Genomic DNA, 21127 nt, shown 5'->3' with positions numbered 1-21127 from the left:
AACCTCTGAGGCCAGTAGAATACTTGTCATAGGTTGTAGAACATCCCTTTCATTCAGTGTACTGCCATGTGTTAGATGCTGCTCGAGATAGCTCCGCTCCTTGCAGGAAGGTTTAAGAAATGAATGCCTTCTGTGAGGTTCGAACTCACGACCCCTGGTTTACGAGACCAGTGCTCTACCACTGAGCTAAGAAGGCGGCATCTTAGCGTTTGTGAGCTATCCCCAAATTGTTACTTCGTCATACTGAATCTTGCAGCCCTCGACAAGATATCGGATTTGGCACACAGCTGCTGCTGGGGGTGTCCACATTGCCGTTTTCCAAATCTCTTGAATGTTTCGCCCTTACGATCGACCACGAGCGTCGGCCCACCAAAAGTTTGCGGTCTGCACAATCCTGACCTAGTGCACAGCTTGTGGGATAGCGTGGCTCGACTGCGAAATGCGCCTTTCGGCTCCTCTCTCTGGCTACAGTGCGCTGTTGTCCACAGTGGCACTGGCGTTGCCCATGGGGCTTCATGTAAGGCGACTGCACGTCGCTCGGCCAACAGCGGCCTACTGCAGACCGACACTTAAGACACACCAAATACAAATCGACATCGAGAGACAGGCCCTGTCATATGGCACTCGCGACGTGTATGCTGAAATTGAATGTAAAGAATACGTCTTTTGTAGCGGGCGTCCCTCTACTGCAGTGTCACACATGACGAATAAAAAGGAAAACAGCAGAACGTCTGTGTAGGGCCATGTTTTTACCTACAGTGTCACTTGGCTGAATATGTATAAGGCTCTGTGGCATCACTCAAACGCAGCCAAATTGTCACACTAGCTGTGTATCTCTAACAAAGTTGACGTACGTCCTCACCTCGGTGCCGGTTAGAACGATTTCGCCCCCGGGTGGGCTCGAACCACCAACCTTTCGGTTAACAGCCGAACGCGCTAGCCGATTGCGCCACGGAGGCCTTGACTTTGGCTCCCTTGTGCTCTGTATATCAACGCAATTCGTATACCTTCTGCAGCAATCTCGCAGAATGGTAGCATTTGCTTACGCCTCTTCACATGGATAACGTGCATGCACACTGTAGCGAGGCTCGTAAACGAATGACATCGCCAAGCATGACATTATACTACAAAATGCATACAAACCAATGTTCTGCCTATGCATTCAGAAAACCTCTGAGGCCAGTAGAATACTTGTCATAGGTTGTAGAACATCCCTTTCATTCAGTGTACTGCCATGTGTTAAATGCTGCTCGAGATAGCTCCGCTCCTTGCAGGAAGGTTTAAGAAATGAATGCCTTCTGTGAGGTTCGAACTCACGACCCCTGGTTTACGAGACCAGTGCTCTACCACTGAGCTAAGAAGGCGGCATCTTAGCGTTTGTGAGCTATCCCCAAATTGTTACTTCGTCATACTGAATCTTGCAGCCCTCGACCAGATATCGGATTTGGCACACAGCTGCTGCTGGGGGTGTCCACATTGCCGTTTTCCAAATCTCTTGAATGTTTCGCCCTTACGATCGACGACGAGCGTCGGCCCACCAAAAGTTTGCGGTCTGCACAATCCTGACCTAGTGCACAGCTTGTGGGATAGCGTGGCTCGACTGCGAAATGCGCCTTTCGGCTCCTCTCTCTGGCTACAGTGCGCTGTTGTCCACAGTGGCACTGGCGTTGCCCATGGGGCTTCATGTAAGGCGACTGCACGTCGCTCGGCCAACAGCGGCCTACTGCAGACCGACACTTAAGACACACCAAATACAAATCGACATCGAGAGACAGGCCCTGTCATATGGCACTCGCGACGTGTATGCTGAAATTGAATGTAAAGAATACGTCTTTTGTAGCGGGCGTCCCTCTACTGCAGTGTCACACATGACGAATAAAAAGGAAAACAGCAGAACGTCTGTGTAGGGCCATGCTTTTACCTACAGTGTCACTTGGCTGAATGTGTATAAGGCTCTGTGGCATCACTCAAACGCAGCCAAATTGTCACACTAGCTGTGTATCTCTAACAAAGTTGACGTACGTCCTCACCTCGGTGCCGGTTAGAACGATTTCGCCCCCGGGTGGGCTCGAACCACCAACCTTTCGGTTAACAGCCGAACGCGCTAGCCGATTGCGCCACGGAGGCCTTGACTTTGGCTCCCTTGTGCTCTGTATATCAACGCAATTCGTATACCTTCTGCAGCAATCTCGCAGAATGGTAGCATTTGCTTACGCCTCTTCACATGGATAACGTGCATGCACACTGTAGCGAGGCTCGTAAACGAATGACATCGCCAAGCATGACATTATACTACAAAATGCATACAAACCAATGTTCTGCCTATGCATTCAGAAAACCTCTGAGGCCAGTAGAATACTTGTCATAGGTTGTAGAACATCCCTTTCATTCAGTGTACTGCCATGTGTTAGATGCTGCTCGAGATAGCTCCGCTCCTTGCAGGAAGGTTTAAGAAATGATTGCCTTCTGTGAGGTTCGAACTCACGACCCCTGGTTTACGAGACCAGTGCTCTACCACTGAGCTAAGAAGGCGGCATCTTAGCGTTTGTGAGCTATCCCCAAATTGTTACTTCGTCATACTGAATCTTGCAGCCCTCGACCAGATATCGGATTTGGCACACAGCTGCTGCTGGGGGTGTCCACATTGCCGTTTTCCAAATCTCTTGAATGTTTCGCCCTTACGATCGACGACGAGCGTCGGCCCACCAAAAGTTTGCGGTCTGCACAATCCTGACCTAGTGCACAGCTTGTGGGATAGCGTGGCTCGACTGCGAAATGCGCCTTTCGGCTCCTCTCTCTGGCTACAGTGCGCTGTTGTCCACAGTGGCACTGGCGTTGCCCATGGGGCTTCATGTAAGGCGACTGCACGTCGCTCGGCCAACAGCGGCCTACTGCAGACCGACACTTAAGACACACCAAATACAAATCGACATCGAGAGACAGGCCCTGTCATATGGCACTCGCGACGTGTATGCTGAAATTGAATGTAAAGAATACGTCTTTTGTAGCGGGCGTCCCTCTACTGCAGTGTCACACATGACGAATAAAAAGGAAAACAGCAGAACGTCTGTGTAGGGCCATGTTTTTACCTACAGTGTCACTTGGCTGAATGTGTATAAGGCTCTGTGGCATCACTCAAACGCAGCCAAATTGTCACACTAGCTGTGTATCTCTAACAAAGTTGACGTACGTCCTCACCTCAGTGCCGGTTAGAACGATTTCGCCCCCGGGTGGGCTCGAACCACCAACCTTTCGGTTAACAGCCGAACGCGCTAGCCGATTGCGCCACGGAGGCCTTGACTTTGGCTCCCTTGTGCTCTGTATATCAACGCAATTCGTATACCTTCTGCAGCAATCTCGCAGAATGGTAGCATTTGCTTACGCCTCTTCACATGGATAACGTGCATGCACACTGTAGCGAGGCTCGTAAACGAATGACATCGCCAAGCATGACATTATACTACAAAATGCATACAAACCAATGTTCTGCCTATGCATTCAGAAAACCTGTGAGGCCAGTAGAATACTTGTCATAGGTTGTAGAACATCCCTTTCATTCAGTGTACTGCCATGTGTTAGATGCTGCTCGAGATAGCTCCGCTCCTTGCAGGAAGGTTTAAGAAATGAATGCCTTCTGTGAGGTTCGAACTCACGACCCCTGGTTTACGAGACCAGTGCTCTACCACTGAGCTAAGAAGGCGGCATCTTAGCGTTTGTGAGCTATCCCCAAATTGTTACTTCATCATACTGAATCTTGCAGCCCTCGACCAGATATCGGATTTGGCACACAGCTGCTGCTGGGGGTGTCCACATTGCCGTTTTCCAAATCTCTTGAATGTTTCGCCCTTACGATCGACGACGAGCGTCGGCCCACCAAAAGTTTGCGGTCTGCACAATCCTGACCTAGTGCACAGCTTGTGGGATAGCGTGGCTCGACTGCGAAATGCGCCTTTCGGCTCCTCTCTCTGGCTACAGTGCGCTGTTGTCCACAGTGGCACTGGCGTTGCCCATGGGGCTTCATGTAAGGCGACTGCACGTCGCTCGGCCAACAGCGGCCTACTGCAGACCGACACTTAAGACACACCAAATACAAATCGACATCGAGAGACAGGCCCTGTCATATGGCACTCGCGACGTATATGCTGAAATTGAATGTAAAGAATACGTCTTTTGTAGCGGGCGTGTCTCTACTGCAGTGTCACACATGACGAATAAAAAGGAAAACAGCAGAACGTCTGTGTAGGGCCATGTTTTTACCTACAGTGTCACTTGGCTGAATGTGTATAAGGCTCTGTGGCATCACTCAAACGCAGCCAAATTGTCACACTAGCTGTGTATCTCTAACAAAGTTGACGTACGTCCTCACCTCGGTGCCGGTTAGAACGATTTCGCCCCCGGGTGGGCTCGAACCACCAACCTTTCGGTTAACAGCCGAACGCGCTAGCCGATTGCGCCACGGAGGCCTTGACTTTGGCTCCCTTGTGCTCTGTATATCAACGCAATTCGTATACCTTCTGCAGCAATCTCGCAGAATGGTAGCATTTGCTTACGCCTCTTCACATGGATAACGTGCATGCACACTGTAGCGAGGCTCGTAAACGAATGACATCGCCAAGCATGACATTATACTACAAAATGCATACAAACCAATGTTCTGCCTATGCATTCAGAAAACCTGTGAGGCCAGTAGAATACTTGTCATAGGTTGTAGAACATCCCTTTCATTCAGTGTACTGCCATGTGTTAGATGCTGCTCGAGATAGCTCCGCTCCTTGCAGGAAGGTTTAAGAAATGAATGCCTTCTGTGAGGTTCGAACTCACGACCCCTGGTTTACGAGACCAGTGCTCTACCACTGAGCTAAGAAGGCGGCATCTTAGCGTTTGTGAGCTATCCCCAAATTGTTACTTCATCATACTGAATCTTGCAGCCCTCGACCAGATATCGGATTTGGCACACAGCTGCTGCTGGGGGTGTCCACATTGCCGTTTTCCAAATCTCTTGAATGTTTCGCCCTTACGATCGACGACGAGCGTCGGCCCACCAAAAGTTTGCGGTCTGCACAATCCTGACCTAGTGCACAGCTTGTGGGATAGCGTGGCTCGACTGCGAAATGCGCCTTTCGGCTCCTCTCTCTGGCTACAGTGCGCTGTTGTCCACAGTGGCACTGGCGTTGCCCATGGGGCTTCATGTAAGGCGACTGCACGTCGCTCGGCCAACAGCGGCCTACTGCAGACCGACACTTAAGACACACCAAATACAAATCGACATCGAGAGACAGGCCCTGTCATATGGCACTCGCGACGTATATGCTGAAATTGAATGTAAAGAATACGTCTTTTGTAGCGGGCGTCCCTCTACTGCAGTGTCACACATGACGAATAAAAAGGAAAACAGCAGAACGTCTGTGTAGGGCCATGTTTTTACCTACAGTGTCACTTGGCTGAATGTGTATAAGGCTCTGTGGCATCACTCAAACGCAGCCAAATTGTCACACTAGCTGTGTATCTCTAACAAAGTTGACGTACGTCCTCACCTCGGTGCCGGTTAGAACGATTTCGCCCCCGGGTGGGCTCGAACCACCAACCTTTCGGTTAACAGCCGAACGCGCTAGCCGATTGCGCCACGGAGGCCTTCACTTTGGCTCCCTTGTGCTCTGTATATCAACGCAATTCGTATACCTTCTGCAGCAATCTCGCAGAATGGTAGCATTTGCTTACGCCTCTTCACATGGATAACGTGCATGCACACTGTAGCGAGGCTCGTAAACGAATGACATCGCCAAGCATGACATTATACTACAAAATGCATACAAACCAATGTTCTGCCTATGCATTCAGAAAACCTCTGAGGCCAGTAGAATACTTGTCATAGGTTGTAGAACATCCCTTTCATTCAGTGTACTGCCATGTGTTAGATGCTGCTCGAGATAGCCCCGCTCCTTGCAGGAAGGTTTAAGAAATGAATGCCTTCTGTGAGGTTCGAACTCACGACCCCTGGTTTACGAGACCAGTGCTCTACCACTGAGCTAAGAAGGCGGCATCTTAGCGTTTGTGAGCTATCCCCAAATTGTTACTTCATCATACTGAGTCTTGCAGCCCTCGACCAGATATCGGATTTGGCACACAGCTGCTGCTGGGGGTGTCCACATTGCCGTTTTCCAAATCTCTTGAATGTTTCGCCCTTACGATCGACGACGAGCGTCGGCCCACCAAAAGTTTGCGGTCTGCACAATCCTGACCTAGTGCACAGCTTGTGGGATAGCGTGGCTCGACTGCGAAATGCGCCTTTCGGCTCCTCTCTCTGGCTACAGTGCGCTGTTGTCCACAGTGGCACTGGCGTTGCCCATGGGGCTTCATGTAAGGCGACTGCACGTCGCTCGGCCAACAGCGGCCTACTGCAGACCGACACTTAAGACACACCAAATACAAATCGACATCGAGAGACAGGCCCTGTCATATGGCACTCGCGACGTGTATGCTGAAATTGAATGTAAAGAATACGTCTTTTGTAGCGGGCGTCCCTCTACTGCAGTGTCACACATGACGAATAAAAAGGAAAACAGCAGAACGTCTGTGTAGGGCCATGTTTTTACCTACAGTGTCACTTGGCTGAATGTGTATAAGGCTCTGTGGCATCACTCAAACGCAGCCAAATTGTCACACTAGCTGTGTATCTCTAACAAAGTTGACGTACGTCCTCACCTCGGTGCCGGTTAGAACGATTTCGCCCCCGGGTGGGCTCGAACCACCAACCTTTCGGTTAACAGCCGAACGCGCTAGCCGATTGCGCCACGGAGGCCTTGACTTTGGCTCCCTTGTGCTCTGTATATCAACGCAATTCGTATACCTTCTGCAGCAATCTCGCAGAATGGTAGCATTTGCTTACGCCTCTTCACATGGATAACGTGCATGCACACTGTAGCGAGGCTCGTAAACGAATGACATCGCCAAGCATGACATTATACTACAAAATGCATACAAACCAATGTTCTGCCTATGCATTCAGAAAACCTCTGAGGCCAGTAGAATACTTGTCATAGGTTGTAGAACATCCCTTTCATTCAGTGTACTGCCATGTGTTAGATGCTGCTCGAGATAGCTCCGCTCCTTGCAGGAAGGTTTAAGAAATGAATGCCTTCTGTGAGGTTCGAACTCACGACCCCTGGTTTACGAGACCAGTGCTCTACCACTGAGCTAAGAAGGCGGCATCTTAGCGTTTGTGAGCTATCCCAAAATTGTTACTTCATCATACTGAATCTTGCAGCCCTCGACCAGATATCGGATTTGGCACACAGCTGCTGCTGGGGGTGTCCACATTGCCGTTTTCCAAATCTCTTGAATGTTTCGCCCTTACGATCGACGACGAGCGTCGGCCCACCAAAAGTTTGCGGTCTGCACAATCCTGACCTAGTGCACAGCTTGTGGGATAGCGTGGCTCGACTGCGAAATGCGCCTTTCGGCTCCTCTCTCTGGCTACAGTGCGCTGTTGTCCACAGTGGCACTGGCGTTGCCCATGGGGCTTCATGTAAGGCGACTGCACGTCGCTCGGCCAACAGCGGCCTACTGCAGACCGACACTTAAGACACACCAAATACAAATCGACATCGAGAGACAGGCCCTGTCATATGGCACTCGCGACGTATATGCTGAAATTGAATGTAAAGAATACGTCTTTTGTAGCGGGCGTGTCTCTACTGCAGTGTCACACATGACGAATAAAAAGGAAAACAGCAGAACGTCTGTGTAGGGCCATGTTTTTACCTACAGTGTCACTTGGCTGAATGTGTATAAGGCTCTGTGGCATCACTCAAACGCAGCCAAATTGTCACACTAGCTGTGTATCTCTAACAAAGTTGACGTACGTCCTCACCTCGGTGCCGGTTAGAACGATTTCGCCCCCGGGTGGGCTCGAACCACCAACCTTTCGGTTAACAGCCGAACGCGCTAGCCGATTGCGCCACGGAGGCCTTGACTTTGGCTCCCTTGTGCTCTGTATATCAACGCAATTCGTATACCTTCTGCAGCAATCTCGCAGAATGGTAGCATTTGCTTACGCCTCTTCACATGGATAACGTGCATGCACACTGTAGCGAGGCTCGTAAACGAATGACATCGCCAAGCATGACATTATACTACAAAATGCATACAAACCAATGTTCTGCCTATGCATTCAGAAAACCTGTGAGGCCAGTAGAATACTTGTCATAGGTTGTAGAACATCCCTTTCATTCAGTGTACTGCCATGTGTTAGATGCTGCTCGAGATAGCTCCGCTCCTTGCAGGAAGGTTTAAGAAATGAATGCCTTCTGTGAGGTTCGAACTCACGACCCCTGGTTTACGAGACCAGTGCTCTACCACTGAGCTAAGAAGGCGGCATCTTAGCGTTTGTGAGCTATCCCCAAATTGTTACTTCATCATACTGAATCTTGCAGCCCTCGACCAGATATCGGATTTGGCACACAGCTGCTGCTGGGGGTGTCCACATTGCCGTTTTCCAAATCTCTTGAATGTTTCGCCCTTACGATCGACGACGAGCGTCGGCCCACCAAAAGTTTGCGGTCTGCACAATCCTGACCTAGTGCACAGCTTGTGGGATAGCGTGGCTCGACTGCGAAATGCGCCTTTCGGCTCCTCTCTCTGGCTACAGTGCGCTGTTGTCCACAGTGGCACTGGCGTTGCCCATGGGGCTTCATGTAAGGCGACTGCACGTCGCTCGGCCAACAGCGGCCTACTGCAGACCGACACTTAAGACACACCAAATACAAATCGACATCGAGAGACAGGCCCTGTCATATGGCACTCGCGACGTATATGCTGAAATTGAATGTAAAGAATACGTCTTTTGTAGCGGGCGTCCCTCTACTGCAGTGTCACACATGACGAATAAAAAGGAAAACAGCAGAACGTCTGTGTAGGGCCATGTTTTTACCTACAGTGTCACTTGGCTGAATGTGTATAAGGCTCTGTGGCATCACTCAAACGCAGCCAAATTGTCACACTAGCTGTGTATCTCTAACAAAGTTGACGTACGTCCTCACCTCGGTGCCGGTTAGAACGATTTCGCCCCCGGGTGGGCTCGAACCACCAACCTTTCGGTTAACAGCCGAACGCGCTAGCCGATTGCGCCACGGAGGCCTTCACTTTGGCTCCCTTGTGCTCTGTATATCAACGCAATTCGTATACCTTCTGCAGCAATCTCGCAGAATGGTAGCATTTGCTTACGCCTCTTCACATGGATAACGTGCATGCACACTGTAGCGAGGCTCGTAAACGAATGACATCGCCAAGCATGACATTATACTACAAAATGCATACAAACCAATGTTCTGCCTATGCATTCAGAAAACCTCTGAGGCCAGTAGAATACTTGTCATAGGTTGTAGAACATCCCTTTCATTCAGTGTACTGCCATGTGTTAGATGCTGCTCGAGATAGCCCCGCTCCTTGCAGGAAGGTTTAAGAAATGAATGCCTTCTGTGAGGTTCGAACTCACGACCCCTGGTTTACGAGACCAGTGCTCTACCACTGAGCTAAGAAGGCGGCATCTTAGCGTTTGTGAGCTATCCCCAAATTGTTACTTCATCATACTGAGTATTGCAGCCCTCGACCAGATATCGGATTTGGCACACAGCTGCTGCTGGGGGTGTCCACATTGCCGTTTTCCAAATCTCTTGAATGTTTCGCCCTTACGATCGACGACGAGCGTCGGCCCACCAAAAGTTTGCGGTCTGCACAATCCTGACCTAGTGCACAGCTTGTGGGATAGCGTGGCTCGACTGCGAAATGCGCCTTTCGGCTCCTCTCTCTGGCTACAGTGCGCTGTTGTCCACAGTGGCACTGGCGTTGCCCATGGGGCTTCATGTAAGGCGACTGCACGTCGCTCGGCCAACAGCGGCCTACTGCAGAGCGACACTTAAGACACACCAAATACAAATCGACATCGAGAGACAGGCCCTGTCATATGGCACTCGCGACGTATATGCTGAAATTGAATGTAAAGAATACGTCTTTTGTAGCGGGCGTCCCTCTACTGCAGTGTCACACATGACGAATAAAAAGGAAAACAGCAGAACGTCCGTGTAGGGCCATGTTTTTACCTACAGTGTCACTTGGCTGAATGTGTATAAGGCTCTGTGGCATCACTCAAACGCAGCCAAATTGTCACACTAGCTGTGTATCTCTAACAAAGTTGACGTACGTCCTCACCTCGGTGCCGGTTAGAACGATTTCGCCCCCGGGTGGGCTCGAACCACCAACCTTTCGGTTAACAGCCGAACGCGCTAGCCGATTGCGCCACGGAGGCCTTCACTTTGGCTCCCTTGTGCTCTGTATATCAACGCAATTCGTATACCTTCTGCAGCAATCTCGCAGAATGGTAGCATTTGCTTACGCCTCTTCACATGGATAACGTGCATGCACACTGTAGCGAGGCTCGTAAACGAATGACATCGCCAAGCATGACATTATACTACAAAATGCATACAAACCAATGTTCTGCCTATGCATTCAGAAAACCTCTGAGGCCAGTAGAATACTTGTCATAGGTTGTAGAACATCCCTTTCATTCAGTGTACTGCCATGTGTTAGATGCTGCTCGAGATAGCTCCGCTCCTTGCAGGAAGGTTTAAGAAATGAATGCCTTCTGTGAGGTTCGAACTCACGACCCCTGGTTTACGAGACCAGTGCTCTACCACTGAGCTAAGAAGGCGGCATCTTAGCGTTTGTGAGCTATCCCCAAATTGTTACTTCATCATACTGAATCTTGCAGCCCTCGACCAGATATCGGATTTGGCACACAGCTGCTGCTGGGGGTGTCCACATTGCCGTTTTCCAAATCTCTTGAATGTTTCGCCCTTACGATCGACGACGAGCGTCGGCCCACCAAAAGTTTGCGGTCTGCACAATCCTGACCTAGTGCACAGCTTGTGGGATAGCGTGGCTCGACTGCGAAATGCGCCTTTCGGCTCCTCTCTCTGGCTACAGTGCGCTGTTGTCCACAGTGGCACTGGCGTTGCCCATGGGGCTTCATGTAAGGCGACTGCACGTCGCTCGGCCAACAGCGGCCTACTGCAGACCGACACTTAAGACACACCAAATACAAATCGACATCGAGAGACAGGCCCTGTCATATGGCACTCGCGACGTATATGCTGAAATTGAATGTAAAGAATACGTCTTTTGTAGCGGGCGTCCCTCTACTGCAGTGTCACACATGACGAATAAAAAGGAAAACAGCAGAACGTCTGTGTAGGGCCATGTTTTTACCTACAGTGTCACTTGGCTGAATGTGTATAAGGCTCTGTGGCATCACTCAAACGCAGCCAAATTGTCACACTAGCTGTGTATCTCTAACAAAGTTGACGTACGTCCTCACCTCGGTGCCGGTTAGAACGATTTCGCCCCCGGGTGGGCTCGAACCACCAACCTTTCGGTTAACAGCCGAACGCGCTAGCCGATTGCGCCACGGAGGCCTTGACTTTGGCTCCCTTGTGCTCTGTATATCAACGCAATTCGTATACCTTCTGCAGCAATCTCGCAGAATGGTAGCATTTGCTTACGCCTCTTCACATGGATAACGTGCATGCACACTGTAGCGAGGCTCGTAAACGAATGACATCGCCAAGCATGACATTATACTACAAAATGCATACAAACCAATGTTCTGCCTATGCATTCAGAAAACCTCTGAGGCCAGTAGAATACTTGTCATAGGTTGTAGAACATCCCTTTCATTCAGTGTACTGCCATGTGTTAGATGCTGCTCGAGATAGCCCCGCTCCTTGCAGGAAGGTTTAAGAAATGAATGCCTTCTGTGAGGTTCGAACTCACGACCCCTGGTTTACGAGACCAGTGCTCTACCACTGAGCTAAGAAGGCGGCATCTTAGCGTTTGTGAGCTATCCCCAAATTGTTACTTCATCATACTGAGTCTTGCAGCCCTCGACCAGATATCGGATTTGGCACACAGCTGCTGCTGGGGGTGTCCACATTGCCGTTTTCCAAATCTCTTGAATGTTTCGCCCTTACGATCGACGACGAGCGTCGGCCCACCAAAAGTTTGCGGTCTGCACAATCCTGACCTAGTGCACAGCTTGTGGGATAGCGTGGCTCGACTGCGAAATGCGCCTTTCGGCTCCTCTCTCTGGCTACAGTGCGCTGTTGTCCACAGTGGCACTGGCGTTGCCCATGGGGCTTCATGTAAGGCGACTGCACGTCGCTCGGCCAACAGCGGCCTACTGCAGACCGACACTTAAGACACACCAAATACAAATCGACATCGAGAGACAGGCCCTGTCATATGGCACTCGCGACGTATATGCTGAAATTGAATGTAAAGAATACGTCTTTTGTAGCGGGCGTCCCTCTACTGCAGTGTCACACATGACGAATAAAAAGGAAAACAGCAGAACGTCTGTGTAGGGCCATGTTTTTACCTACAGTGTCACTTGGCTGAATGTGTATAAGGCTCTGTGGCATCACTCAAACGCAGCCAAATTGTCACACTAGCTGTGTATCTCTAACAAAGTTGACGTACGTCCTCACCTCGGTGCCGGTTAGAACGATTTCGCCCCCGGGTGGGCTCGAACCACCAACCTTTCGGTTAACAGCCGAACGCGCTAGCCGATTGCGCCACGGAGGCCTTCACTTTGGCTCCCTTGTGCTCTGTATATCAACGCAATTCGTATACCTTCTGCAGCAATCTCGCAGAATGGTAGCATTTGCTTACGCCTCTTCACATGGATAACGTGCATGCACACTGTAGCGAGGCTCGTAAACGAATGACATCGCCAAGCATGACATTATACTACAAAATGCATACAAACCAATGTTCTGCCTATGCATTCAGAAAACCTCTGAGGCCAGTAGAATACTTGTCATAGGTTGTAGAACATCCCTTTCATTCAGTGTACTGCCATGTGTTAGATGCTGCTCGAGATAGCTCCGCTCCTTGCAGGAAGGTTTAAGAAATGAATGCCTTCTGTGAGGTTCGAACTCACGACCCCTGGTTTACGAGACCAGTGCTCTACCACTGAGCTAAGAAGGCGGCATCTTAGCGTTTGTGAGCTATCCCCAAATTGTTACTTCATCATACTGAGTCTTGCAGCCCTCGACCAGATATCGGATTTGGCACACAGCTGCTGCTGGGGGTGTCCACATTGCCGTTTTCCAAATCCCTTGAATGTTTCGCCCTTACGATCGACGACGAGCGTCGGCCCACCAAAAGTTTGCGGTCTGCACAATCCTGACCTAGTGCACAGCTTGTGGGATAGCGTGGCTCGACTGCGAAATGCGCCTTTCGGCTCCTCTCTCTGGCTACAGTGCGCTGTTGTCCACAGTGGCACTGGCGTTGCCCATGGGGCTTCATGTAAGGCGACTGCACGTCGCTCGGCCAACAGCGGCCTACTGCAGACCGACACTTAAGACACACCAAATACAAATCGACATCGAGAGACAGGCCCTGTCATATGGCACTCGCGACGTATATGCTGAAATTGAATGTAAAGAATACGTCTTTTGTAGCGGGCGTCCCTCTACTGCAGTGTCACACATGACGAATAAAAAGGAAAACAGCAGAACGTCTGTGTAGGGCCATGTTTTTACCTACAGTGTCACTTGGCTGAATGTGTATAAGGCTCTGTGGCATCACTCAAACGCAGCCAAATTGTCACACTAGCTGTGTATCTCTAACAAAGTTGACGTACGTCCTCACCTCGGTGCCGGTTAGAACGATTTCGCCCCCGGGTGGGCTCGAACCACCAACCTTTCGGTTAACAGCCGAACGCGCTAGCCGATTGCGCCACGGAGGCCTTGACTTTGGCTCCCTTGTGCTCTGTATATCAACGCAATTCGTATACCTTCTGCAGCAATCTCGCAGAATGGTAGCATTTGCTTACGCCTCTTCACATGGATAACGTGCATGCACACTGTAGCGAGGCTCGTAAACGAATGACATCGCCAAGCATGACATTATACTACAAAATGCATACAAACCAATGTTCTGCCTATGCATTCAGAAAACCTCTGAGGCCAGTAGAATACTTGTCATAGGTTGTAGAACATCCCTTTCATTCAGTGTACTGCCATGTGTTAGATGCTGCTCGAGATAGCCCCGCTCCTTGCAGGAAGGTTTAAGAAATGAATGCCTTCTGTGAGGTTCGAACTCACGACCCCTGGTTTACGAGACCAGTGCTCTACCACTGAGCTAAGAAGGCGGCATCTTAGCGTTTGTGAGCTATCCCCAAATTGTTACTTCATCATACTGAGTCTTGCAGCCCTCGACCAGATATCGGATTTGGCACACAGCTGCTGCTGGGGGTGTCCACATTGCCGTTTTCCAAATCTCTTGAATGTTTCGCCCTTACGATCGACGACGAGCGTCGGCCCACCAAAAGTTTGCGGTCTGCACAATCCTGACCTAGTGCACAGCTTGTGGGATAGCGTGGCTCGACTGCGAAATGCGCCTTTCGGCTCCTCTCTCTGGCTACAGTGCGCTGTTGTCCACAGTGGCACTGGCGTTGCCCATGGGGCTTCATGTAAGGCGACTGCACGTCGCTCGGCCAACAGCGGCCTACTGCAGACCGACACTTAAGACACACCAAATACAAATCGACATCGAGAGACAGGCCCTGTCATATGGCACTCGCGACGTATATGCTGAAATTGAATGTAAAGAATACGTCTTTTGTAGCGGGCGTCCCTCTACTGCAGTGTCACACATGACGAATAAAAAGGAAAACAGCAGAACGTCTGTGTAGGGCCATGTTTTTACCTACAGTGTCACTTGGCTGAATGTGTATAAGGCTCTGTGGCATCACTCAAACGCAGCCAAATTGTCACACTAGCTGTGTATCTCTAACAAAGTTGACGTACGTCCTCACCTCGGTGCCGGTTAGAACGATTTCGCCCCCGGGTGGGCTCGAACCACCAACCTTTCGGTTAACAGCCGAACGCGCTAGCCGATTGCGCCACGGAGGCCTTGACTTTGGCTCCCTTGTGCTCTGTATATCAACGCAATTCGTATACCTTCTGCAGCAATCTCGCAGAATGGTAGCATTTGCTTACGCCTCTTCACATGGATAACGTGCATGCACACTGTAGCGAGGCTCGTAAACGAATGACATCGCCAAGCATGACATTATACTACAAAATGCATACAAACCAATGTTCTGCCTATGCATTCAGAAAACCTCTGAGGCCAGTAGAATACTTGTCATAGGTTGTAGAACATCCCTTTCATTCAGTGTACTGCCATGTGTTAGATGCTGCTCGAGATAGCCCCGCTCCTTGCAGGAATGTTTAAGAAATGAATGCCTTCTGTGAGGTTCGAACTCACGACCCCTGGTTTACGAGACCAGTGCTCTACCACTGAGCTAAGAAGGCGGCATCTTAGCGTTTGTGAGCTATCCCCAAATTGTTACTTCATCATACTGAGTCTTGCAGCCCTCGACCAGATATCGGATTTGGCACACAGCTGCTGCTGGGGGTGTCCACATTGCCGTTTTCCAAATCTCTTGAATGTTTCGCCCTTACGATCGACGACGAGCGTCGGCCCACCAAAAGTTTGCGGTCTGCACAATCCTGACCTAGTGCACAGCTTGTGGGATAGCGTGGCTCGACTGCGAAATGCGCCTTTCGGCTCCTCTCTCTGGCTACAGTGCGCTGTTGTCCACAGTGGCACTGGCGTTGCCCATGGGGCTTCATGTAAGGCGACTGCACGTCGCTCGGCCAACAGCGGCCTACTGCAGACCGACACTTAAGACACACCAAATACAAATCGACATCGAGAGACAGGCCCTGTCATATGGCACTCGCGACGTATATGCTGAAATTGAATGTAAAGAATACGTCTTTTGTAGCGGGCGTCCCTCTACTGCAGTGTCACACATGACGAATAAAAAGGAAAACAGCAGAACGTCTGTGTAGGGCCATGTTTTTACCTACAGTGTCACTTGGCTGAATGTGTATAAGGCTCTGTGGCATCACTCAAACGCAGCCAAATTGTCACACTAGCTGTGTATCTCTAACAAAGTTGACGTACGTCCTCACCTCGGTGCCGGTTAGAACGATTTCGCCCCCGGGTGGGCTCGAACCACCAACCTTTCGGTTAACAGCCGAACGCGCTAGCCGATTGCGCCACGGAGGCCTTGACTTTGGCTCCCTTGTGCTCTGTATATCAACGCAATTCGTATACCTTCTGCAGCAATCTCGCAGAATGGTAGCATTTGTTTACGCCTCTTCACATGGATAACGTGCATGCACACTGTAGCGAGGCTCGTAAACGAATGACATCGCCAAGCATGACATTATACTACAAAATGCATACAAACCAATGTTCTGCCTATGCATTCAGAAAACCTCTGAGGCCAGTAGAATACTTGTCATAGGTTGTAGAACATCCCTTTCATTCAGTGTACTGCCATGTGTTAGATGCTGCTCGAGATAGCTCCGCTCCTTGCAGGAAGGTTTAAGAAATGAATGCCTTCTGTGAGGTTCGAACTCACGACCCCTGGTTTACGAGACCAGTGCTCTACCACTGAGCTAAGAAGGCGGCATCTTAGCGTTTGTGAGCTATCCCCAAATTGTTACTTCATCATACTGAGTCTTGCAGCCCTCGACCAGATATCGGATTTGGCACACAGCTGCTGCTGGGGGTGTCCACATTGCCGTTTTCCAAATCCCTTGAATGTTTCGCCCTTACGATCGACGACGAGCGTCGGCCCACCAAAAGTTTGCGGTCTGCACAATCCTGACCTAGTGCACAGCTTGTGGGATAGCGTGGCTCGACTGCGAAATGCGCCTTTCGGCTCCTCTCTCTGGCTACAGTGCGCTGTTGTCCACAGTGGCACTGGCGTTGCGCATGGAGCTTCATGTAAGGCGACTGCACGTCGCTCGGCCAACAGCGGCCTACTGCAGACCGACACTTAAGACACACCAAATACAAATCGACATCGAGAGACAGGCCCTGTCATATGGCACTCGCGACGTATATGCTGAAATTGAATGTAAAGAATACGTCTTTTGTAGCGGGCGTCCCTCTACTGCAGTGTCACACATGACGAATAAAAAGGAAAACAGCAGAACGTCTGTGTAGGGCCATGTTTTTACCTACAGTGTCACTTGGCTGAATGTGTATAAGGCTCTGTGGCATCACTCAAACGCAGCCAAATTGTCACACTAGCTGTGTATCTCTAACAAAGTTGACGTACGTCCTCACCTCGGTGCCGGTTAGAACGATTTCGCCCCCGGGTGGGCTCGAACCACCAACCTTTCGGTTAACAGCCGAACGAGCTAGCCGATTGCGCCACGGAGGCCTTCACTTTGGCTCCCTTGTGCTCTGTATATCAACGCAATTCGTATACCTTCTGCAGCAATCTCGCAGAATGGTAGCATTTGCTTACGCCTCTTCACATGGATAACGTGCATGCACACTGTAGCGAGGCTCGTAAACGAATGACATCGCCAAGCATGACATTATACTACAAAATGCATACAAACCAATGTTCTGCCTATGCATTCAGAAAACCTCTGAGGCCAGTAGAATACTTGTCATAGGTTGTAGAACATCCCTTTCATTCAGTGTACTGCCATGTGTTAGATGCTGCTCGAGATAGCTCCGCTCCTTGCAGGAAGGTTTAAGAAATGAATGCCTTCTGTGAGGTTTGAACTCACGACCCCTGGTTTACGAGACCAGTGCTCTACCACTGAGCTAAGAAGGCGGCATCTTAGCGTTTGTGAGCTATCCCCAAATTGTTACTTCATCATACTGAGTCTTGCAGCCCTCGACCAGATATCGGATTTGGCACACAGCTGCTGCTGGGGGTGTCCACATTGCCGTTTTCCAAATCTCTTGAATGTTTCGCCCTTACGATCGACGACGAGCGTCGGCCCACCAAAAGTTTGCGGTCTGCACAATCCTGACCTAGTGCACAGCTTGTGGGATAGCGTGGCTCGACTGCGAAATGCGCCTTTCGGCTCCTCTCTCTGGCTACAGTGCGCTGTTGTCCACAGTGGCACTGGCGTTGCCCATGGGGCTTCATGTAAGGCGACTGCACGTCGCTCGGCCAACAGCGGCCTACTGCAGACCGACACTTAAGACACACCAAATACAAATCGTCATCGAGAGACAGGCCCTGTCATATGGCACTCGCGACGTATATGCTGAAATTGAATGTAAAGAATACGTCTTTTGTAGCGGGCGTCCCTCTACTGCAGTGTCACACATGACGAATAAAAAGGAAAACAGCAGAACGTCTGTGTAGGGCCATGTTTTTACCTACAGTGTCACTTGGCTGAATGTGTATAAGGCTCTGTGGCATCACTCAAACGCAGCCAAATTGTCACACTAGCTGTGTATCTCTAACAAAGTTGACGTACGTCCTCACCTCGGTGCCGGTTAGAACGATTTCGCCCCCGGGTGGGCTCGAACCACCAACCTTTCGGTTAACAGCCGAACGCGCTAGCCGATTGCGCCACGGAGGCCTTGACTTTGGCTCCCTTGTGCTCTGTATATCAACGCAATTCGTATACCTTCTGCAGCAATCTCGCAGAATGGTAGCATTTGCTTACGCCTCTTCACATGGATAACGTGCATGCACACTGTAGCGAGGCTCGTAAACGAATGACATCGCCAAGCATGACATTATACTACAAAATGCATACAAACCAATGTTCTGCCTATGCATTCAGAAAACCTCTGAGGCCAGTAGAATACTTGTCATAGGTTGTAGAACATCCCTTTCATTCAGTGTACTGCCATGTGTTAGATGCTGCTCGAGATAGCTCCGCTCCTTGCAGGAAGGTTTAAGAAATGAATGCCTTCTGTGAGGTTCGAACTCACGACCCCTGGTTTACGAGACCAGTGCTCTACCACTGAGCTAAGAAGGCGGCATCTTAGCGTTTGTGAGCTATCCCCAAATTGTTACTTCATCATACTGAGTCTTGCAGCCCTCGACCAGATATCGGATTTGGCACACAGCTGCTGCTGGGGGTGTCCACATTGCCGTTTTCCAAATCTCTTGAATGTTTCGCCCTTACGATCGACGACGAGCGTCGGCCCACCAAAAGTTTGCGGTCTGCACAATCCTGACCTAGTGCACAGCTTGTGGGATAGCGTGGCTCGACTGCGAAATGCGCCTTTCGGCTCCTCTCTCTGGCTACAGTGCGCTGTTGTCCACAGTGGCACTGGCGTTGCCCATGGGGCTTCATGTAAGGCGACTGCACGTCGCTCGGCCAACAGCGGCCTACTGCAGACCGACACTTAAGACACACCAAATACAAATCGTCATCGAGAGACAGGCCCTGTCATATGGCACTCGCGACGTATATGCTGAAATTGAATGTAAAGAATACGTCTTTTGTAGCGGGCGTCCCTCTACTGCAGTGTCACACATGACGAATAAAAAGGAAAACAGCAGAACGTCTGTGTAGGGCCATGTTTTTACCTACAGTGTCACTTGGCTGAATGTGTATAAGGCTCTGTGGCATCACTCAAACGCAGCCAAATTGTCACACTAGCTGTGTATCTCTAACAAAGTTGACGTACGTCCTCACCTCGGTGCCGGTTAGAACGATTTCGCCCCCGGGTGGGCTCGAACCACCAACCTTTCGGTTAACAGCCGAACGCGCTAGCCGATTGCGCCACGGAGGCCTTGACTTTGGCTCCCTTGTGCTCTGTATATCAACGCAATTCGTATACCTTCTGCAGCAATCTCGCAGAATGGTAGCATTTGCTTACGCCTCTTCACATGGATAACGTGCATGCACACTGTAGCGAGGCTCGTAAACGAATGACATCGCCAAGCATGACATTATACTACAAAATGCATACAAACCAATGTTCTGCCTATGCATTCAGAAAACCTCTGAGGCCAGTAGAATACTTGTCATAGGTTGTAGAACATCCCTTTCATTCAGTGTACTGCCATGTGTTAGATGCTGCTCGAGATAGCTCCGCTCCTTGCAGGAAGGTTTAAGAAATGAATGCCTTCTGTGAGGTTCGAACTCACGACCCCTGGTTTACGAGACCAGTGCTCTACCACTGAGCTAAGAAGGCGGCATCTTAGCGTTTGTGAGCTATCCCCAAATTGTTACTTCATCATACTGAGTCTTGCAGCCCTCGACCAGATATCGGATTTGGCACACAGCTGCTGCTGGGGGTGTCCACATTGCCGTTTTCCAAATCTCTTGAATGTTTCGCCCTTACGATCGACGACGAGCGTCGGCCCACCAAAAGTTTGCGGTCTGCACAATCCTGACCTAGTGCACAGCTTGTGGGATAGCGTGGCTCGACTGCGAAATGCGCCTTTCGGCTCCTCTCTCTGGCTACAGTGCGCTGTTGTCCACAGTGGCACTGGCGTTGCCCATGGGGCTTCATGTAAGGCGACTGCACGTCGCTCGGCCAACAGCGGCCTACTGCAGACCGACACTTAAGACACACCAAATACAAATCGACATCGAGAGACAGGCCCTGTCATATGGCACTCGCGACGTATATGCTGAAATTGAATGTAAAGAATACGTCTTTTGTAGCGGGCGTCCCTCTACTGCAGTGTCACACATGACGAATAAAAAGGAAAACAGCAGAACGTCTGTGTAGGGCCATGTTTTTACCTACAGTGTCACTTGGCTGAATGTGTATAAGGCTCTGTGGCATCACTCAAACGCAGCCAAATTGTCACACTTGCTGTGTATCTCTAACAAAGTTGACGTACGTCCTCACCTCGGTGCCGGTTAGAACGATTTCGCCCCCGGGTGGGCTCGAACCACCAACCTTTCGGTTAACAGCCGAACGCGCTAGCCGATTGCGCCACGGAGGCCTTGACTTTGGCTCCCTTGTGCTCTGTATATCAACGCAATTCGTATACCTTCTGCAGCAATCTCGCAGAATGGTAGCATTTGCTTACGCCTCTTCACATGGATAACGTGCATGCACACTGTAGCGAGGCTCGTAAACGAATGACATCGCCAAGCATGACATTATACTACAAAATGCATACAAACCAATGTTCTGCCTATGCATTCAGAAAACCTCTGAGGCCAGTAGAATACTTGTCATAGGTTGTAGAACATCCCTTTCATTCAGTGTACTGCCATGTGTTAGATGCTGCTCGAGATAGCTCCGCTCCTTG

General features: G+C 50.2%; 36 non-coding genes across 36 annotated transcripts; all 36 read right to left on the bottom strand.

Moving 5' to 3' along the window:
• Window positions 1-124: 124 nt before the first annotated feature.
• Window positions 125-196, bottom strand: Trnat-cgu (transfer RNA threonine (anticodon CGU)). Its single transcript has one exon. It is a non-coding gene; the product is annotated as a tRNA-Thr (tRNA).
• A 689-nt stretch (window positions 197-885) lies between these two features.
• Trnan-guu (transfer RNA asparagine (anticodon GUU)) lies at window positions 886-959 on the bottom strand. Its single transcript has one exon. It is a non-coding gene; the product is annotated as a tRNA-Asn (tRNA).
• A 333-nt stretch (window positions 960-1292) lies between these two features.
• On the bottom strand, window positions 1293-1364 carry Trnat-cgu (transfer RNA threonine (anticodon CGU)). The gene has a single exon. It is a non-coding gene; the product is annotated as a tRNA-Thr (tRNA).
• A 689-nt stretch (window positions 1365-2053) lies between these two features.
• On the bottom strand, window positions 2054-2127 carry Trnan-guu (transfer RNA asparagine (anticodon GUU)). Its single transcript has one exon. It is a non-coding gene; the product is annotated as a tRNA-Asn (tRNA).
• A 333-nt stretch (window positions 2128-2460) lies between these two features.
• Trnat-cgu (transfer RNA threonine (anticodon CGU)) lies at window positions 2461-2532 on the bottom strand. Its single transcript has one exon. It is a non-coding gene; the product is annotated as a tRNA-Thr (tRNA).
• Window positions 2533-3221: 689 nt separating this feature from the next.
• Trnan-guu (transfer RNA asparagine (anticodon GUU)) lies at window positions 3222-3295 on the bottom strand. Its single transcript has one exon. It is a non-coding gene; the product is annotated as a tRNA-Asn (tRNA).
• Window positions 3296-3628: 333 nt separating this feature from the next.
• Trnat-cgu (transfer RNA threonine (anticodon CGU)) lies at window positions 3629-3700 on the bottom strand. The gene has a single exon. It is a non-coding gene; the product is annotated as a tRNA-Thr (tRNA).
• Window positions 3701-4389: 689 nt separating this feature from the next.
• Trnan-guu (transfer RNA asparagine (anticodon GUU)) lies at window positions 4390-4463 on the bottom strand. Its single transcript has one exon. It is a non-coding gene; the product is annotated as a tRNA-Asn (tRNA).
• Window positions 4464-4796: 333 nt separating this feature from the next.
• Trnat-cgu (transfer RNA threonine (anticodon CGU)) lies at window positions 4797-4868 on the bottom strand. Its single transcript has one exon. It is a non-coding gene; the product is annotated as a tRNA-Thr (tRNA).
• Window positions 4869-5557: 689 nt separating this feature from the next.
• Trnan-guu (transfer RNA asparagine (anticodon GUU)) lies at window positions 5558-5631 on the bottom strand. The gene has a single exon. It is a non-coding gene; the product is annotated as a tRNA-Asn (tRNA).
• A 333-nt stretch (window positions 5632-5964) lies between these two features.
• Trnat-cgu (transfer RNA threonine (anticodon CGU)) lies at window positions 5965-6036 on the bottom strand. Its single transcript has one exon. It is a non-coding gene; the product is annotated as a tRNA-Thr (tRNA).
• Window positions 6037-6725: 689 nt separating this feature from the next.
• Trnan-guu (transfer RNA asparagine (anticodon GUU)) lies at window positions 6726-6799 on the bottom strand. Its single transcript has one exon. It is a non-coding gene; the product is annotated as a tRNA-Asn (tRNA).
• Window positions 6800-7132: 333 nt separating this feature from the next.
• Window positions 7133-7204, bottom strand: Trnat-cgu (transfer RNA threonine (anticodon CGU)). The gene has a single exon. It is a non-coding gene; the product is annotated as a tRNA-Thr (tRNA).
• A 689-nt stretch (window positions 7205-7893) lies between these two features.
• Trnan-guu (transfer RNA asparagine (anticodon GUU)) lies at window positions 7894-7967 on the bottom strand. The gene has a single exon. It is a non-coding gene; the product is annotated as a tRNA-Asn (tRNA).
• Window positions 7968-8300: 333 nt separating this feature from the next.
• Window positions 8301-8372, bottom strand: Trnat-cgu (transfer RNA threonine (anticodon CGU)). Its single transcript has one exon. It is a non-coding gene; the product is annotated as a tRNA-Thr (tRNA).
• Window positions 8373-9061: 689 nt separating this feature from the next.
• On the bottom strand, window positions 9062-9135 carry Trnan-guu (transfer RNA asparagine (anticodon GUU)). Its single transcript has one exon. It is a non-coding gene; the product is annotated as a tRNA-Asn (tRNA).
• A 333-nt stretch (window positions 9136-9468) lies between these two features.
• Trnat-cgu (transfer RNA threonine (anticodon CGU)) lies at window positions 9469-9540 on the bottom strand. Its single transcript has one exon. It is a non-coding gene; the product is annotated as a tRNA-Thr (tRNA).
• A 689-nt stretch (window positions 9541-10229) lies between these two features.
• Window positions 10230-10303, bottom strand: Trnan-guu (transfer RNA asparagine (anticodon GUU)). Its single transcript has one exon. It is a non-coding gene; the product is annotated as a tRNA-Asn (tRNA).
• Window positions 10304-10636: 333 nt separating this feature from the next.
• Trnat-cgu (transfer RNA threonine (anticodon CGU)) lies at window positions 10637-10708 on the bottom strand. The gene has a single exon. It is a non-coding gene; the product is annotated as a tRNA-Thr (tRNA).
• Window positions 10709-11397: 689 nt separating this feature from the next.
• On the bottom strand, window positions 11398-11471 carry Trnan-guu (transfer RNA asparagine (anticodon GUU)). Its single transcript has one exon. It is a non-coding gene; the product is annotated as a tRNA-Asn (tRNA).
• Window positions 11472-11804: 333 nt separating this feature from the next.
• Trnat-cgu (transfer RNA threonine (anticodon CGU)) lies at window positions 11805-11876 on the bottom strand. The gene has a single exon. It is a non-coding gene; the product is annotated as a tRNA-Thr (tRNA).
• A 689-nt stretch (window positions 11877-12565) lies between these two features.
• On the bottom strand, window positions 12566-12639 carry Trnan-guu (transfer RNA asparagine (anticodon GUU)). The gene has a single exon. It is a non-coding gene; the product is annotated as a tRNA-Asn (tRNA).
• Window positions 12640-12972: 333 nt separating this feature from the next.
• On the bottom strand, window positions 12973-13044 carry Trnat-cgu (transfer RNA threonine (anticodon CGU)). Its single transcript has one exon. It is a non-coding gene; the product is annotated as a tRNA-Thr (tRNA).
• A 689-nt stretch (window positions 13045-13733) lies between these two features.
• Window positions 13734-13807, bottom strand: Trnan-guu (transfer RNA asparagine (anticodon GUU)). The gene has a single exon. It is a non-coding gene; the product is annotated as a tRNA-Asn (tRNA).
• A 333-nt stretch (window positions 13808-14140) lies between these two features.
• On the bottom strand, window positions 14141-14212 carry Trnat-cgu (transfer RNA threonine (anticodon CGU)). Its single transcript has one exon. It is a non-coding gene; the product is annotated as a tRNA-Thr (tRNA).
• A 689-nt stretch (window positions 14213-14901) lies between these two features.
• Window positions 14902-14975, bottom strand: Trnan-guu (transfer RNA asparagine (anticodon GUU)). The gene has a single exon. It is a non-coding gene; the product is annotated as a tRNA-Asn (tRNA).
• Window positions 14976-15308: 333 nt separating this feature from the next.
• Trnat-cgu (transfer RNA threonine (anticodon CGU)) lies at window positions 15309-15380 on the bottom strand. The gene has a single exon. It is a non-coding gene; the product is annotated as a tRNA-Thr (tRNA).
• Window positions 15381-16069: 689 nt separating this feature from the next.
• On the bottom strand, window positions 16070-16143 carry Trnan-guu (transfer RNA asparagine (anticodon GUU)). The gene has a single exon. It is a non-coding gene; the product is annotated as a tRNA-Asn (tRNA).
• Window positions 16144-16476: 333 nt separating this feature from the next.
• Trnat-cgu (transfer RNA threonine (anticodon CGU)) lies at window positions 16477-16548 on the bottom strand. Its single transcript has one exon. It is a non-coding gene; the product is annotated as a tRNA-Thr (tRNA).
• A 689-nt stretch (window positions 16549-17237) lies between these two features.
• Trnan-guu (transfer RNA asparagine (anticodon GUU)) lies at window positions 17238-17311 on the bottom strand. Its single transcript has one exon. It is a non-coding gene; the product is annotated as a tRNA-Asn (tRNA).
• Window positions 17312-17644: 333 nt separating this feature from the next.
• Window positions 17645-17716, bottom strand: Trnat-cgu (transfer RNA threonine (anticodon CGU)). Its single transcript has one exon. It is a non-coding gene; the product is annotated as a tRNA-Thr (tRNA).
• A 689-nt stretch (window positions 17717-18405) lies between these two features.
• Window positions 18406-18479, bottom strand: Trnan-guu (transfer RNA asparagine (anticodon GUU)). The gene has a single exon. It is a non-coding gene; the product is annotated as a tRNA-Asn (tRNA).
• Window positions 18480-18812: 333 nt separating this feature from the next.
• Window positions 18813-18884, bottom strand: Trnat-cgu (transfer RNA threonine (anticodon CGU)). Its single transcript has one exon. It is a non-coding gene; the product is annotated as a tRNA-Thr (tRNA).
• A 689-nt stretch (window positions 18885-19573) lies between these two features.
• Trnan-guu (transfer RNA asparagine (anticodon GUU)) lies at window positions 19574-19647 on the bottom strand. Its single transcript has one exon. It is a non-coding gene; the product is annotated as a tRNA-Asn (tRNA).
• Window positions 19648-19980: 333 nt separating this feature from the next.
• Trnat-cgu (transfer RNA threonine (anticodon CGU)) lies at window positions 19981-20052 on the bottom strand. The gene has a single exon. It is a non-coding gene; the product is annotated as a tRNA-Thr (tRNA).
• Window positions 20053-20741: 689 nt separating this feature from the next.
• Trnan-guu (transfer RNA asparagine (anticodon GUU)) lies at window positions 20742-20815 on the bottom strand. Its single transcript has one exon. It is a non-coding gene; the product is annotated as a tRNA-Asn (tRNA).
• Between the last annotated feature and the right edge of the window lie 312 nt (window positions 20816-21127).

Source organism: Schistocerca serialis, unplaced genomic scaffold (genome assembly GCF_023864345.2).
Source record: "Schistocerca serialis cubense isolate TAMUIC-IGC-003099 unplaced genomic scaffold, iqSchSeri2.2 HiC_scaffold_1257, whole genome shotgun sequence".
Taxonomy (NCBI): Eukaryota; Metazoa; Arthropoda; class Insecta; order Orthoptera; family Acrididae; genus Schistocerca; species Schistocerca serialis.
This window is presented reverse-complemented; position numbering and strand designations above follow the sequence as displayed.